We start from the raw sequence: 16,954 nt of genomic DNA on the forward strand, positions 1-16,954 counted from the left end.
CCAAACAGGAGTAGTTAACCAAAGCAGGAGAATATTTAAAGAGGTTTTTTGAGGAGTTCAGACATCTAGGAGGAACTGGCAGTGGAGCTGCTCCACTGAGGAGGTTCAGGCACTTGGTAAGAATGCCTTCCGGAGGAGGAGTTTCAGGTGTGCCCTGCCAACAGGAGGCCCCTGGGTCGCAGAACAAAGGACCCCCTATGATCTTCTGCATAATCACATGAGCCCAGGTGTGGAACCTATTCAGCCATAGTTACGGGTGAGCTCATTGTGAAACCTGGCCCCACCCTATCATGTGATTTCCTGAGGTCAGATGGGCCAAGATGTGAGTGGGCGTTAAGTCATCTGGGAAGGCATCTCAAAACTGGATTATAGATGGCAGACAGTTGGTGTCGTAAACCACCGCCTCTTTTCAAAGATGGTTGCTCACAGTGGATGTAAATGGCTTCTTTCACTCCTCTTTCAAACCATCTGTCCTCTCTGTCCAAACTGTGAACATTGTCATCCTGGGGTGACCTTTGTCCTTTTGATGCAGATGAACTGCTGAGTCCTGTCCCGTGGAGGTGGCTCTTCTATGTTGTTCCTATGTTGTGCTACTTCATTTTCTATTAAGACAAGAAGCCCAAATTGGAGACTCCATTTCGGGCTTCTTTTGCATGTAGTTGAAAGTAACCCATATTGAAGGCTTCATTAATTGAAGAATTACGTTTGGGCTACTTTTGCATGTATGGAAAAATAGCCCAAAATGAATGGCTCATTTTTGGCTACTTTTGTATGTTGTAAAAAAAGACCAAAATGAATTCCTTTTGGGCTACTTTTACAACATTCAAAAGTAGCCCAAAATGAATGCTTCATTATTTGAAGAATTCAGTTTGGGTTACTTTAGTAGAAGACCCAAATTGGAGGCCTCCATTTTGGGTTACTTTTGAAGAAGCCCCAAAATGGAGGCCTCCATTTCCTCCATTTTGTGTTACTTTAGAAGAAAACCCAAATTGGAGGCCTCCATTTTGGGTTACTTTTGAAGAAGCCCCAAAATGGAGGCCTCCATTTCCTCCATTTTGGGTTACTTTAGAAGAAGACCCAAATTGGCGGCCTCCATTTTGGGTTACTTTTGAAGAAGCCCCAAAATGGAGGCCTCCATTTCCTCCATTTTGGGTTACTTTAGAAGAAGACCCAAATTGGAGGCCTCCATTTTGGGTTACTTTTGAAGAAGCCCCAAAATGGAGGCTTCCATTTCCTCCATTTTGGGTTACTTTAGAAGAAGACCCAAATTGGAGGCCTCAAATTTGGGTTACTTTTGAAGAAGCCCGAAAATGGAGGCCTCCATTTCCTCCATTTTGGGTTACTTTAGAAGAAGACCCAAATTGGAGGCCTCCATTTTGGGTTACTTTTGAAGAAGCACCAAAATGGAGGCCTACATTTCGGGCTTCTTTTGCATGTAGTTGAAAGTAACCCAAATTGAAGGCTTCCTTAATTGAAAAATTCAGTTTGGGTTACTTTAGAAGAAGACCCAAAATGGAGGCCTCCATCTTGGGTTACTTTTGAAGAAGCCCCAAAATGGAGGCCTCCATTTCCTCCATTTTGGGTTACTTTAGAAGAAGACCCAAATTGGAGGCCTCCATTTTGGGTTACTTTTGAAGAAGCACCAAAATTGAGTCTCTATTTCAGGTCTGGTGACCTTTGTGACTTCATTTGACCCTGTTAGGGTAACTTTCAGATCACTTACAACTCCATAGACTATACGTTCATGTGATGTTTCAGCCTTTTTGGAACTTGTTTTCGCACAAATGGACCCAGAAATATGTGAAATTGTGCTTTGTGCAACATAATTCTGGGTGCCATTTAAAGACCATAAGTGCTTATGACTCCATTCCTTTTTCTGGTAGTAGGGGCTGTTAATTGGAGTACTCTAAAACAAACCTGACCTCTCTAGGATATTCAGAAGCCAAGTTATAAGCCCACAAAGGTGTAACTGGACTACTTCTTTAAAGTGACACCAGGCCCGGTGACCTTTGGGACATGGTTTGACCCCCTATAGGAATGTGCTATCATCATGAAACGTTCAGATCACTTACAATTCAATAGATTCTACCGTCTTGTAACGTTTCAGCCTGATTGGACCTTGTTTTCACACAAATGGACCGAGAATGATGTGAAATTGTGCTTCGTGCAACATAATTCTGGGTGCCATTTACAAACCATAAGTGCTAATGACTCCATTACATTTTGTGGTTGTAGGGGCTGTTGATTGGAGTACATTAAAACAACCCTGATCTCTCTAGGACATTCAGAAGCCAAGTTATAAGCCCACAAATGTGTAACTGGACTACTTCTTTAAATTGACACCAGATCCGGTGACCTTTGGGACATGGTTTGACCCCCTTAGGAAAGTGCTATCATCATGAAACGTTCAGATCACTTACAATTCAATAGATTCTACCTTCCTGTAACATTTCAGCCTGATTGTCTCTTGTTTTCACACAAATGAACCCAGAATGATGTGAAATTGTGCTTCGTGCAACATAATTCTGGGTGCCATTTAAAAACCATAAGTGCTAATGACTCCATTCCTTTTTGTGGTTGTAGGGGCTGTTGATTGGAGTACATTAAAACAAACCTGATCTCTCTAGGACATTCAGAAGCCAAGTTATAAGCCTACAAATGTGTAACTGGACTACTTCTTTAAATTGACACCAGATCCGGTGACCTTTGGGACATGGTTTGACCCCCTTAGGAAAGTGCGATCATCTTGAAACGTTTAGATCACTTACAACTCAATAGATTCTACCTTCTTGTAACGTTTCAGCCTGATTGGACCTTGTTTTCACACAAATGGACCCAGAATGATGTGAAATTGTGCTTCATGCAACATAATTCTGGGTACCATTTAAAAACCATAAGTGCTAATGACTCCATTCCTTTTTGTGGTTGTAGGGGCTGTTGATTGGAGTACATTAAAACAAACCTGATCTCTCTAGGACATTCAGAAGCCAAGTTATAAGCCCACAAATGTGTAACTGGACTACTTCTTTAAATTGACACCAGATCCGGTGACCTTTGGGACATGGTTTGACCCCCTTAGGAAAGTGCGATCATCTTGAAACGTTCAGATCACTTACAACTCAATAGATTCTACCTTCTTGTAACGTTTCAGCCTGATTGGACCTTGTTTTCACACAAATGGACCCAGAATGATGTGAAATTGTGCTTCATGCAACATAATTCTGGGTGCCATTTAAAAACCATAAGTGCTAATGACCACATTCCTTTTTGTGGTTGTAGGGGCTGTTGATTGGAGTACATTAAAACAAACCTGATCTCTCTAGGACATTCAGAAGCCAAGTTATAAGCCCACAAATGTATAACTGGACTACTTCTTTAAATTGACCCCAGATCCGGTGACCTTTGGGACATGGTTTGATCCCCTTAGGAAAGTTCTATCATCATGAAACGTTCAGATCCCTTACAACTCAATAGATTCTACCTTCCTGTAACGTTTCAGCCTGATTGGACCTTGTTTTCACACAAATGAACCCAGAATGATGTGAAATTGTGCTTCGTGCCACATAATTCTGGGTGCCATTTAAATACCATAAGTGCTAATGACTCCATTCCTTTTTGTGGTTGTAGGGGCTGTTGATTGGAGTATACTAAAACAAACCTGATCTCTCTAGGACATTCAGAAGCCAAGCTATAAGCCCACAAATGTGTAAAAGGACTACTTCTTTAAATTGACACCAGATCCGGTGACCTTTGGGACATGGTTTGACACCCTTAGGAAAGTGCAATCATTTTGAAACGTTCAGATCACTTACAACTCAATAGATTCTACCTTCCTGTAACGTTTCAGCCTGATTGGACCTTGTTTTCACACAAATGAACCCAGAATGATGTGAAATTGTGCTTTGTGCAACATAATTCTGGGTGCCATTTAAAAACCATAAGTGCTAATGTTTCCATTCCTTTTTGAGGTTGTAGGGGCTGTTGATTGGAGTACACTAAAACAAACCTGATCTCTCTAGAACATTCAGAAGCCAAGTTATAAGCCCTCAAAGGTGTAATTGGACTACTTCTTTAAAGTGACACCAGGCCCGGTGACCGTTGGGACATGGTTTGACCCCCTATAGGAATGTGCGATCATCTTGAAACGTTCAGATCACTTACAACTCAATAGATTCTACCTTCTTGGAACGTTTCAGCCTGATTGGACCTTGTTTTCACACAAATGGACCCAGAATGATGTGAAATTGTGCTTCGTGCAACATAATTCTGGGTGCCATTTACAAACCATAAGTGCTAATGACTACATTCCTTTTTGTGGTTGTAGGGCCTGTTGATTGGAGTACACCAAAACAAACCTGATCTCTCTAGGACATTCAGAAGCCAAGTTATAAGCCCACAAATGTGTAACTGGACTACTTCTTTAAAGTGACACCAGGCCCGGTGACCTTTGGGACATGGTTTGACCCCCTATAGGAATGTGCGATCATCTTGAAACGTTCAGATCACTTACAACTCAATAGATTCTACCTTCTTGGAACGTTTCAGCCTGATTGGACCTTGTTTTCACACAAATGGACCCAGAATGATGTGAAATTGTGCTTCGTGCAACATAATTCTGGGTGCCATTTACAAACCATAAGTGCTAATGACTCCATTCCTTTTTGTGGTTGTAGGGCCTGTTGATTGGAGTACACCAAAACAAACCTGATCTCTCTAGGACATTCAGAAGCCAAGTTATAAGCCCACAAATGTGTAACTGGACTACTTCTTTAAAGTGACACCAGGCCCGGTGACCTTTGGGACATGGTTTTACCCCCTATAGGAATGTGCGATCATCATGAAACGTTCAGATCACTTACAACTCAACAGATTCTACCTTCCTGTAACGTTTCAGCCTGATTGGACCTTGTTTTCACACAAATTAACCCAGAATGATGTGAAATTGTGCTTCATGCAACATAATTCTGGGTGCCATTTAAAAACCATAAGTGCTAATGACTCCATTCCTTTTTGTGGTTGTAGGGGCTGTTGATTGGAGTATACTAAAACAAACCTGATCTCTCTAGGACATTCAGAAGCCAAGTTATAAGCCCACAAATGTGTAACTGGACTACTTTAAATTGACACCAGATCCGGTGACCTTTGGGACATGGTTTGACCCCCTTAGGAAAGTGCTATCATCATGAAACGTTCAGATCACTTACAACTCAATAGATTCTACCTTCCTGTAACGTTTCAGCCTGATTGGACCTTGTTTTCACACAAATGAACCCAGAATGTTGTGAAAATGTGCTTCGTGCAACATAATTCTGGGTGCCATTTAAAAACCATAAGTGCTAATGACTCCATTCCTTTTAGTGGTAATGGGGGCTGCTAATTGGAGTGCTCTAAAACAAACCTGACCTCTCTAGGATATTCAGAAGCCAAGTTATAAGCCCACAAAGGTGTAACTGGACTACTTCTTTAAAGTGACACCAGGCCCGGTGACCTTTGGGACATGGTTTGACCCCCTATAGGAATGTGCGATCATCATGAAACGTTCTGATCACTTACAACTCAATAGATTCTACCTTCTTGTAACGTTTCAGCCTGATTGGACCTTGTTTTCACACAAATGGACCCAGAATGATGTGAAATTGTGCTTCGTGCAACATAATTCTGGGTGCCATTTACAAACCATAAGTGCTAATGACTCCATTCCTTTTTGTGGTTGTAGGGGATGTTGGTTGGAGTACATTAAAACAAACCTGATCTCTCTCGGACATTCAGAAGCCAAGTTATAAGCCCACAAAGGTGTAACTGGACTACTTCTTTAAACTGACACCAGATCCGGTGACCTTTGGGACATGGTTTGACCCCCTTAGGAAAGTGCTATCATCATGAAACGTTCAGATCACTTACAACTCAATAGATTCTACCTTCCTGTAACGTTTCAGCCTGATTGGACCTTGTTTTCACACAAATGAACCCAGAATGATGTGAAATTGTGCTTCGTGCAACATAATTCTGGGTGCCATTTAAAAACCATAAGTGCTAATGACTCCATTACTTTTAGCGGTAATGGGGGCTGTTAAATGGAGTACTCTAAAACAAACCTGACCTCTCTAGGATATTCAGAAGCCAAGTTATAACCCCACAAAGGTGTAACTGGACTACTTCTTTAAAGTGACACCAGGCCCGGTGACCTTTGGGACATGGTTTGACCCCCTATAGGAATGTGCGATCATCATGAAACGTTCAGATCACTTACAACTCAATAGATTCTACCTTCTTGTAACGTTTCAGCCTGATTGGACCTTGTTTTCACACAAATGGACCCAGAATGATGTGAAATTGTGCTTCGTGCAACATAATTCTGGGTGCCATTTAAAAATCATAAGTGCTAATGACTCCATTCATTTTTGTGGTTGTAGGGGCTGTTGATTGGAGTACATTAAAACAAACCTGATCTCTCTAGGACATTCAAAAGCCAAGTTATAAGCCTACAAATGTGTAACTGGACTACTTCTTTAAATTGACACCAGATCCGGTGACCTTTGGGACATGGTTTGACCCCCTTAGGAAAGTGCGATCATCTTGAAACGTTCAGATCACTTACAACTCAATAGATTCTACCTTCCTGTAACGTTTCAGCCTGATTGGACCTTGTTTTCACACAAATGAACCCAGAATGATGTGAAATTGTGCTTCGTGCAACATAATTCTGGGTGCCATTTAAAAACCATAAGTGCTAATGATTCCATTCCTTTTTGAGGTTGTAGGGGCTGTTGATTGGAGTACACTAAAATAAACCTGATCTCTCTAGAACATTCAGAAGCCAAGTTATAAGCCCTCAAAGGTGTAATTGGACTACTTCTTTAAAGTGACACCAGGCCCGGTGACCATTGGGACATGGTTTGACCCCCTATAGGAATGTGCGATCATCTTGAAACGTTCAGATCACTTACAACTCAATAGATTCTACCTTCTTGGAACGTTTCAGCCTGATTGGACCTTGTTTTCACACAAATGGACCCAGAATGATGTGAAATTGTGCTTCGTGCAACATAATTCTGGTGCCATTTACAAACCATAAGTGCTAATGACTCCATTCCTTTTTGTGGTTGTAGGGCCTGTTGATTGGAGTACACTAAAACAAACCTGATCTCTCTAGGACATTCAGAAGCCAAGTTATAAGCCCACAAATGTGTAACTGGACTACTTCTTTAAAGTGACACCAGGCCCGGTGACCTTTGGGACATGGTTTTACCCCCTATAGGAATGTGCGATCATCATGAAACATTCAGATCACTTACAACTCAATAGATTCTACCTTCCTGTAACGTTTCAGCCTGATTGGACCTTGTTTTCACACAAATGAACCCAGAATGATGTGAAATTGTGCTTCATGCAACATAATTCTGGGTGCCATTTAAAAACCATAAGTGCTAATGACTCCATTCCTTTTTGTGGTTGTAGGGGCTGTTGATTGGAGTATACTAAAACAAACCTGATCTCTCTAGGACATTCAGAAGCCAAGTTATAAGCCCACAAATGTGTAACTGCACTACTTTAAATTGACACCAGATCCGGTGACCTTTGGGACATGGTTTGACCCCCTTAGGAAAGTGCTATCATCATGAAACGTTCAGATCACTTACAACTCAATAGATTCTACCTTCCTGTAACGTTTCAGCCTGATTGGACCTTGTTTTCACACAAATGAACCCAGAATGTTGTGAAATTGTGCTTCGTGCAACATAATTCTGGGTGCCATTTAAAAACCATAAGTGCTAATGACTCCATTCCTTTTAGTGGTAATGGGGGCTGCTAATTGGAGTGCTCTAAAACAAACCTGACCTCTCTAGGATATTCAGAAGCCTAGTTATAAGCCCACAAAGGTGTAACTGGACTACTTCTTTAAAGTGACACCAGGCCCGGTGACCTTTGGGACATGGTTTGACCCCCTATAGGAATGTGCGATCATCATGAAACGTTCTGATCACTTACAACTCAATAGATTCTACCTTCTTGTAACGTTTCAGCCTGATTGGACCTTGTTTTCACACAAATGGACCCAGAATGATGTGAAATTGTGCTTCATGCAACATAATTCTGGGTGCCATTTACAAACCATAAGTGCTAATGACTCCATTCCTTTTTGTGGTTGTAGGGGCTGTTGGTTGGAGTACATTAAAACAAACCTGATCTCTCTCGGACATTCAGAAGCCAAGTTATAAGCCCACAAATGTGTAACTGGACTATTTTTTTAAATTGACACCAGATCCGGTGACCTTTGGGACATGGTTTGACCCCCTTAGGAAAGTGCTATCATCATGAAACGTTCAGATCACTTACAACTCAATAGATTCTACCTTCCTGTAACGTTTCAGCCTGATTGGACCTTGTTTTCACACAAATGAACCCAGAATGATGTGAAATTGTGCTTCGTGCAACATAATTCTGGGTGCCATTTAAAAACCATAAGTGCTAATGACTCCATTCCTTTTAGCGGTAATGGGGGCTGTTAAATGGAGTACTCTAAAACAAACCTGACCTCTCTAGGATATTCAGAAGCCAAGTTATAAGCCCACAAAGGTGTAACTGGACTACTTCTTTAAAGTGACACCAGGCCCGGTGACCTTTGGGACATGGTTTGACCCCCTATAGGAATGTGCGATCATCATGAAACGTTCAGATCACTTACAACTCAATAGATTCTACCTTCTTGCAACGTTTCAGCCTGATTGGACCTTGTTTTCACACAAATGGACCCAGAATGATGTGAAATTGTGCTTCGTGCAACATAATTCTGGGTGCCATTTAAAAATCATAAGTGCTAATGACTCCATTCCTTTTAATGGTAATGGGGGCTGTTAATTGGAGTACTCTAAAACAAACCTGACCTCTCTAGGATATTCAGAAGCCCAGTTATAAGCCCACAAAGGTGTAACTGGACTACTTCTTTAAAGTGACACCAGGCCCGGTGACCTTTGGGACATGGTTTGACCCCCTATAGGAATGTGCGATCATCATGAAACGTTCAGATCACTTACAACTCAATAGATTCTACCTTCTTGTAACATTTCAGCCTGATTGGACCTTGTTTTCACACAAATGGACCCAGAATGATGTGAAATTGTGCTTTGTGCAACATAATTCTGGGTGCCATTTAAAAACCATAAGTGCTAATGATTCCATTCCTTTTTGAGGTTGTAGGGGCTGTTGATTGGAGTACACTAAAACAAACCTGATCTCTCTAGGACATTCAGAAGCCAAGTTATAAGCCCTCAAAGGTGTAATTGGACTACTTCTTTAAAGTGACACCAGGCCCGGTGACCTTTGGGACATGGTTTGACCCCCTATAGGAATGTGCGATCATAATGAAACGTTCAGATCACTTATAACTCAATAGATTCTACCTTCTTGTAACCTTTCAGCCTGATTGGACCTTGTTTTCACACAAATGGACCCAGAATGATGTGAAATTGTGCTTCGTGCAACATAATTCTGGGTGCCATTTACAAACCATAAGTGCTAATGACTCCATTCCTTTTTGTGGTTGTAGGGCCTGTTGATTGGAGTACACTAAAACAAACCTGATCTCTCTAGGACATTCAGAAGCCAAGTTATAAGCCCACAAATGTGTAACTGGACTACTTCTTTAAAGTGACGTAGAAGTTTGTTCACTTGCTTCCATGCGCTCATGGAACACAGGACATCGCAACCTCTGTGATACTCAAGTAAAGCGTCACACACCAGCTGCTTGCACGTTGGAAATACAATCGGTAGTAACTTCTTACTCCACTCTATGTTGAACTCGTATAGTACGTAGATGGGCGGTTGCGGCGGTTTGCGCATTTTCCATCTACCCTCCGCTAATATGACTCTGTGGTCTGTCTCCTGAGAAGGTGCAGTTGGAACTTGCGAGAGTGCACTATCGACGGTCGGCGTTTCCATTTCGTCAACTGTGCCATTTTCAGCCGCTGGCAAACGGCCGTTGACGGTCGATGCGAGACACCAACATAACGTTAGACCGCGACCCTCATGCCAGTTTTCTGTAGTACTGGTTGTAGTTTCTGGTGCACACTCGATACGCCATTACGATCACAATTACGTTGATTAATAAATCCAGTGTTGTAGCGACTGCAGCCAGCGCCGTCGCGCAACTCGTGTCGGTGTTATCTCTCGATACCTTCGTTCGTATCCGAGCGTATGCAGAATCTACGGATCTGGTGAAGTTGCTTGTCACTAGCTTGCGCACGTTAGATATGGCACTTTGCGCGAGTCTCACACAACCATTAAGTGGCGACCGTCGCGTCAGTGCAAAGTTTTTCCGATATATCGCTCGCAACATCGTTTGTCATTTGCTGTACACTGCGCAAACTGGCCGCGAGGTCGCGGAGAGGGTCTTCGTTACGAGTTGTGTAATATCCTCTGACTTGCCGATTCAATTCTGGTGGCGCTGACCCAAACGAGAACGCTTTTAAGGCGCATGTCGTGGTAACTCTGATAGCGCCGTGGTTGACGAGGACGATCATCTTTAGCAATAGTTCATCTCGAAACGCAACGATGGTGAGGGCGACGAGTTGGCCGGTTCTGCCTTCAGGCCACTCGGTTGCCGCTAGATTGCCCAATGCCACACACGCAGACGAACCCTGTACACACTCAATGACCCGTGTGCGATCGTTGATTTCTGCTAGTACGTTTGCTAGTTCTACGTGCTTCCACGGATCGGGCGTGGGCACGCGCTTATTTTAGAGGCGTTTTTGCGCAGCCTCTACCCTGCACGACCGCTCGTGGCCGCACTAGCTATATTTATCTTTATTTGTTTCACACACAGACACACACACACACACACACACACATACACACGCACACACACACACACACACACACACACACACACACACACACACACACACACACACACACACACACACACACACACACACACACACACACACACACAGGCCCTTGCGTGCAAACCCCGGTCAGGCCTGCAGTGTACACATCAGAGACATGATGTTCTTTCACAGAACTGAGGTTGTTCATTACTAAATGACTTTTACAGGAATATTGTTATTATACTATTCAACAGGTTTATCATAATGATGTGTATTAAACCCACAACCTAGCACTGAGGACAGAGGGACTTTATTTAAATTAGTACTTAATGGAAACGATACATAATGATACATAAGAGCCATGTCATACATTCAGCCTAGGAATAGTAGCATTGTGCACTATTAAAAATATACACATCAATTGCTCGAATCCCATTGTTGCAAAGTACAACTCTAATAAAACTCTAGTCTGACATCAACAGAGAAGACTTAGTGTATGTACTACAAATACAGCATTAGGATTTCGAGTGGACCGTGCACCTTGTGAACCATCAGAGGCTTATGATGCAACATATCTTCCAGTTGCTATTAGACAAGTTATAATTCTCGACCATTTTTCGGAACTGGTTTCTTGGGTCCGTGAGTAAATGCCAAATGAGATGATAGTCCTTAAGTAAGTTCCTGGCGATCCCATGTCACGCTCTTGCCCATCAGCCGGTGAACGCTGAGACGGAACTCGATGAGAGCGATGTATTTTTTAAGTGCTCCGAATGTACTTCTAACAAGCGTGCGATTCACTTTGTGAGTAAACCGCAGCTGCAGCTGATTCAAACAGTCGAGCCAACTTTCTACATCACAATATGCGTTTTGTAGTTAGTCGAGTTACCTTTTGTGTGGCGCATGCACGGGTCGTTAGCGTCCAGCTCCCAGCTTATAGAGTCCTGTATTGACACAGACGTCAATACATCTCGATGTCATGCAACACACAAAGTCTGTCGTATACAGGTGGGTTAACACATGTACGATACCTTTTGTGTGGCGCATGCATGGGTCGTTAGCGTCCAGCTCCCGGCTTATAGAGAGTCCTGTATTGACACAGACGTAAATACATCTCGATGTCATGCAACACACAAAGTCTGTCGCATACAGGTGGGTTAACACACATGTACGATGTGTGCGATGGCGCGCCCGTTTACAATGGGACACGACGATGATCATTGTTAACCAAATTCTTGTTTCTCACGACAGGTGGTAGCGTTGTCTCCTGCACCTGGTCTTCGTGCACAGAGGGTGTTGTAATGTGCTCGTCATAGTCGCGATCGTTGTCACTCGAATCCGTTGTTCTCACGACAGGTGGTAGCGTTGTCTCCTGCATGTTGTCGTCGCGTGCGGCAAGCGTTGTGCTGTGCTCGTTATAATGGTTGTCTTCGTACAAAGGGGGTGTTGAATACTCCTTCGCGAGTAGTCTAGGAGGTGGTGTGATGGGACGTATCTCAGAGGCGTTATGTGAGCGTATCACCATGGCCTGAGCAACTGCGACTACTGAGAGTACACCCAGTACATACAGCGAGATCATTTTTTTTCTTGGGTGTTGTACGTGTGGGTACAGCCGCTTTAATGGCAGTGAGAGCAAGTGGGTATATGTATTTATAGGTCACTAGCAGAAACTAAGGCACGTGGTCATAGTGTAATCGTAACCACCTAAAGTAGCTCTTGTCATAATTTAATATACATAGAAATCAGAAACGGGCATGTCAGGATAGACATCACGAGTGATAATGCGGCCAGTATCTGTGTGCGCTTGAGAGCACCTTGTTGTTCTACTGTGGTGCCCATGCCGCCGGGTCTGTAAATGTCATCGACCTTCTTTATATACGCATACGCTAAAGACCGTATATTCTCTATGGATTTGAACACGTCCTTTGTTTCGCGTAACGCTTGAGCTGTCTCGAGCGTGATGTTGTGAGCGTACACCAGAGTTTCGCGTGCACCGAGGTCCGAAAGGGCGTGCGCTACAACTATTAACCTTGGTTTGGGAGTGTGGCGAAACGCTCGCTCCGCTGTAATGGGCGGATGCAATGTTATCACCTGGTACGTTTCGTTAGTCGGGTCGTAACACACCGGTCCGTGTCACGGACCGTCACATTGTATGGGGCAAAGTAAGGACAACACGCCGCCGACCGTGACTTCGCACTCGACCGCGGTGGTGTTGTCGATTTGCAAAGGATCACATACGCCTCTCCAGTCGCAATGAGGCACATTGTAGTCGACGCGACCGTCGGTCACCATAGCTTTCGTCAGCCAACACACTCGATTGCCCTTCGAAACATCGGCGATCAACGTGAGCGTAGAGGTCGCCGTCGCTTTAATGTACGCCAGGATATCCGTGTGTGAGTGCACGCTCGACGTCGATTGACAACCGGTCATGTCAGACCTGATCAGACCTTCCGAACACATGACCATTAGTTGTTGTGCGGCAGAGAGTATCGCGATCATACCGTTGAGATGTGTAGAAAGCGCGTACACGCCAGCCTTCCACGTTTCCAAAGTTTCCAGCAGTCTAGAGGGACTTGTCTTAGCGCTACGGCTGTGCTGAATTTGCGTTGAGTAGACACAACGGCTTCGACCTCGCTTAGGATCTGTGGGCTCATGTACTCGTGGTAGGCCAAGACGTGTATAGTCGAGCGCGGTGATGCCCCGAACACTTGACCCGGTTTTGTTGTGGCGATGTGCGTGTCCAGTAACGCGGCAAAGTCCGCGTGTCTAGCTTGTATTGATTTTACAGCTCGCTCATACCCCAGCAGTACGGTCCGTAGAAGTTCGTTCACTTGTTTGCATGCGCTCGCGGAACACAGGACATCGCAACCTCTGTGATACTCAAGTAAAGCGTCACACACCAGCTGCTTGCACGTTGGAAATACAATCGGTAGTAACTTCTTACTCTACTCTATGTTGAACTCGTATAGTATGTATATGGGCGGTTGCGGCGATTTGCGCATTTTCTATCTACCCTACGTTAATATGACTCTGTGGTCTGTCTCCTGAGATGGTGCGGTTGGAACTTGCGAGAGTGCACTATCGACGGTCGGCGTTTCCATTTCGTCAACTGTGCCATTTTCAGCCGCTGGCAAACGGCCAACAACGGTCGATGCGAGACACCAACATAACGTTAGACCGTGACCCTCATGCCAGTTTTCTGTAGTACTGGTTGTAGTTTCTGGTGCACACTCGATACGCCATTAAGATCACAATTACGTTGATTAATAAATCCAGTGTTGTAGCGACTGCAGCCAGCGCCGTCGCGCAACTCGTGTCGGTGTTATCTCTCGATACTTTCATTCGTATCCGAGCGTATGCAGAATCTACGGATCTGGTGAAGTTGCTTGTCACTAGCTTGCGCACGTTTGATATGGCACTTTGTGCGAGACTCACACAACCTGCAGTGGCGACCGTCGCGTCAGTGCAAAGTTTTTCCGATATATCGCTCGCAACATCGTTTGTCATTTGCTGTACACTGCGCACAATGGCCGCGAGGTCGCGGAGAGGGTTTTCTTTACGAGTTGTGTAATATCCGCTGACTTGCCGATTCAATTCTGGTGGCGCTGACCCAAACGAGAACGCTTTTAAGGCGCATGTCGTGGTAACTCTGGTAGCGCCGTGGTTGACGAGGACGATCGTGGGCACGCGCTTGTTTTAGAGGCGTTTTCGCGCAGCCTCTACCCTGCACGACCGCTCGTGGCCGCACTAGCTATATTTATCTTTATTTGTTTCACACACACACACACACACACACACACACACACACACACACACACACACACACACACACACACACACACACACACTAACACACACACACACACACACACACACAGGCCCTTGCGTGCAAACCCCGGTCAGGCCTGCAGTGTACACATCAGAGACATGATGTTCTTTCACAGAACTGAGGTTGTTCATTACTAAATGACTTTTACAGGAATATTGTTATTATACTATTCAACAGGTTGATCATAATAATGTGTATTAAACCCACAACCTAGCACTGAGGACAGAGGGACTTTATTTAAATTAGTACTTAATGGAAACGATACATAATGATACATAAGAGCCATGTCATACATTCAGCCTAGGAATAGTAGCATTGTGCACTATTAAAAATATACACATCAATTGCTCGAATCCCATTGTTGCAAAGTAAAACTCTAATAAAACTCTAGTCTGACATCAACAGAGAAGACTTAGTGTATGTACTACAAATACAGCATTAGGATTTCGAGTGGACCATGCACCTTGTGAACCATCAGAGGCTTATGACGCAACATATCTTCCAGTTGCTATTAGACAAGTTATAATTCTCAACCATTTTTCGGAACTGGTTTCTTGGGTCCGTGAGTAAATGCCAAATGAGATGATAGTCCTTAAGTAAGTTCCTGGCGATCCCATGTCACGCTCTTGCCCATCAGCCGGTGAACGCTGAGACGGAACTCGATGAGAGCGATGTATTTTTTAAGTGCTCCGAATGTATTTCTAACAAGCGTGCGATTCACTTCGTGAGTAAACCGCAGCTGCAGCTCATTCAAACAGTCGAGCCAACTTTCTACATCACAATATGCGTTTTGTAGTTAGTCGAGTTACCTTTTGTGTGGCACATGCACGGGTCGTTAGCGTCCAGCTCCCAGCTTATAGAGTCCTGTATTGACACAGACGTCAATACATCTCGATGTCATGCAACACACAAAGTCTGTCGTATACAGGTGGGTTAACACATGTACGATACCTTTTGTGTGGCCTATGCACGGGTCGTTAGCGTCCAGCTCCCGGCTTATAGAGAGTCCTGTATTGACACAGACGTCAATACATCTCGATGTCAAGCAACACACAAAGTCTGTCGCATACAGGTGGGTTAACACACATGTACGATGTGTGCGATGGCGCGCCCGTTTACAATGGGACACGACGATGATCATTGTTAACCAAACTACTTTAAAGAAGTAGTCCAGTTACACATTTGTGGGCTTATAACTTGGCTTCTGAATGTCCTAGAGATATCAGGTTTGTTTTAGTGAACTCCAAACAACAGCCCCTACAACCACAAAAAGGAATGGAGTCATTAGCACTTATGGTTTGTAAATGGCACCCAGAATTATGTTGCACGAAGCACAATTTCACATCATTCTGGGTTCATTTGTGTGAAAACAAGGTCCAATCAGGCTGAAACGTTACAGGAAGGTAGAATCTATTGAGTTGTAAGTGATCTGAACGTTTCATGATGATAGCACTTTCCTAAGGGGGTCAAACCATGTCCCAAAGGTCACCGGATCTGGTGTCAATTTAAAGAAGTAGTCCAGTTACACCTTTGTGGGCTTATAACTTGGCTTCTGAATGTCCTAGAGATATCAGGTTTGTTTTAGTGTACTCCAATCAACAGCCCCTACAACCACAAAAAGGAATGGAGTCATTAGCACTTATGGTTTGTAAATGGCACCCAGAATTATGTTGCACGAAGCACAATTTCACATCATTCTGGGTCCATTTGTGTGAAAACGAGGTCCAATCAGGCTGAAACGTTACAAGAAGGTAGAATCTATTGAGTTGTAAGTGATCTGAACGTTTCATGATGATCGCACATTCCTCTAGGGGGTCAAACCATGTCCCAAAGGTCATCGGGCCTGGTGTCACTTTAAAGAAGTAGTCCAGTTACACCTTTGTGGGCTTATAACTTGGCTTCTGAATGTCCAAGAGAGGTCAGGTTTGTTTTAGTGTACTCCAATCAACAGCCCCTACAACCACAAAAAGGAATGGAGTCATTAGCACTTATGGTTTGTAAATGGCACCCAGAATTATGTTGCACGAAGCACAATTTCACATCATTCTGGGTTCATTTGTGTGAAAACAAGGTCCAATCAGGCTGAAACGTTACAGGAAGGTAGAATCTATGGAGTTGTAAGTGATCTGAACGTTTCATGATGATAGCCCTTTCCTAAGGGGGTCAAACCATGTCCCAAAGGTCACCGGATCTGGTGTCGATTTAAAGAAGTAGTCCAGTTACACATTTGTGGGCTTATAACTTGGCTTCTGAATGTCCTAGAGAGGTCAGGTTTGTTTTAGTGTACTCCAATCAACAGCCC

Source organism: Nothobranchius furzeri, chromosome 13 (assembly GCF_043380555.1).
Source record: "Nothobranchius furzeri strain GRZ-AD chromosome 13, NfurGRZ-RIMD1, whole genome shotgun sequence".
Classification (NCBI taxonomy): domain Eukaryota; kingdom Metazoa; phylum Chordata; class Actinopteri; order Cyprinodontiformes; family Nothobranchiidae; genus Nothobranchius; species Nothobranchius furzeri.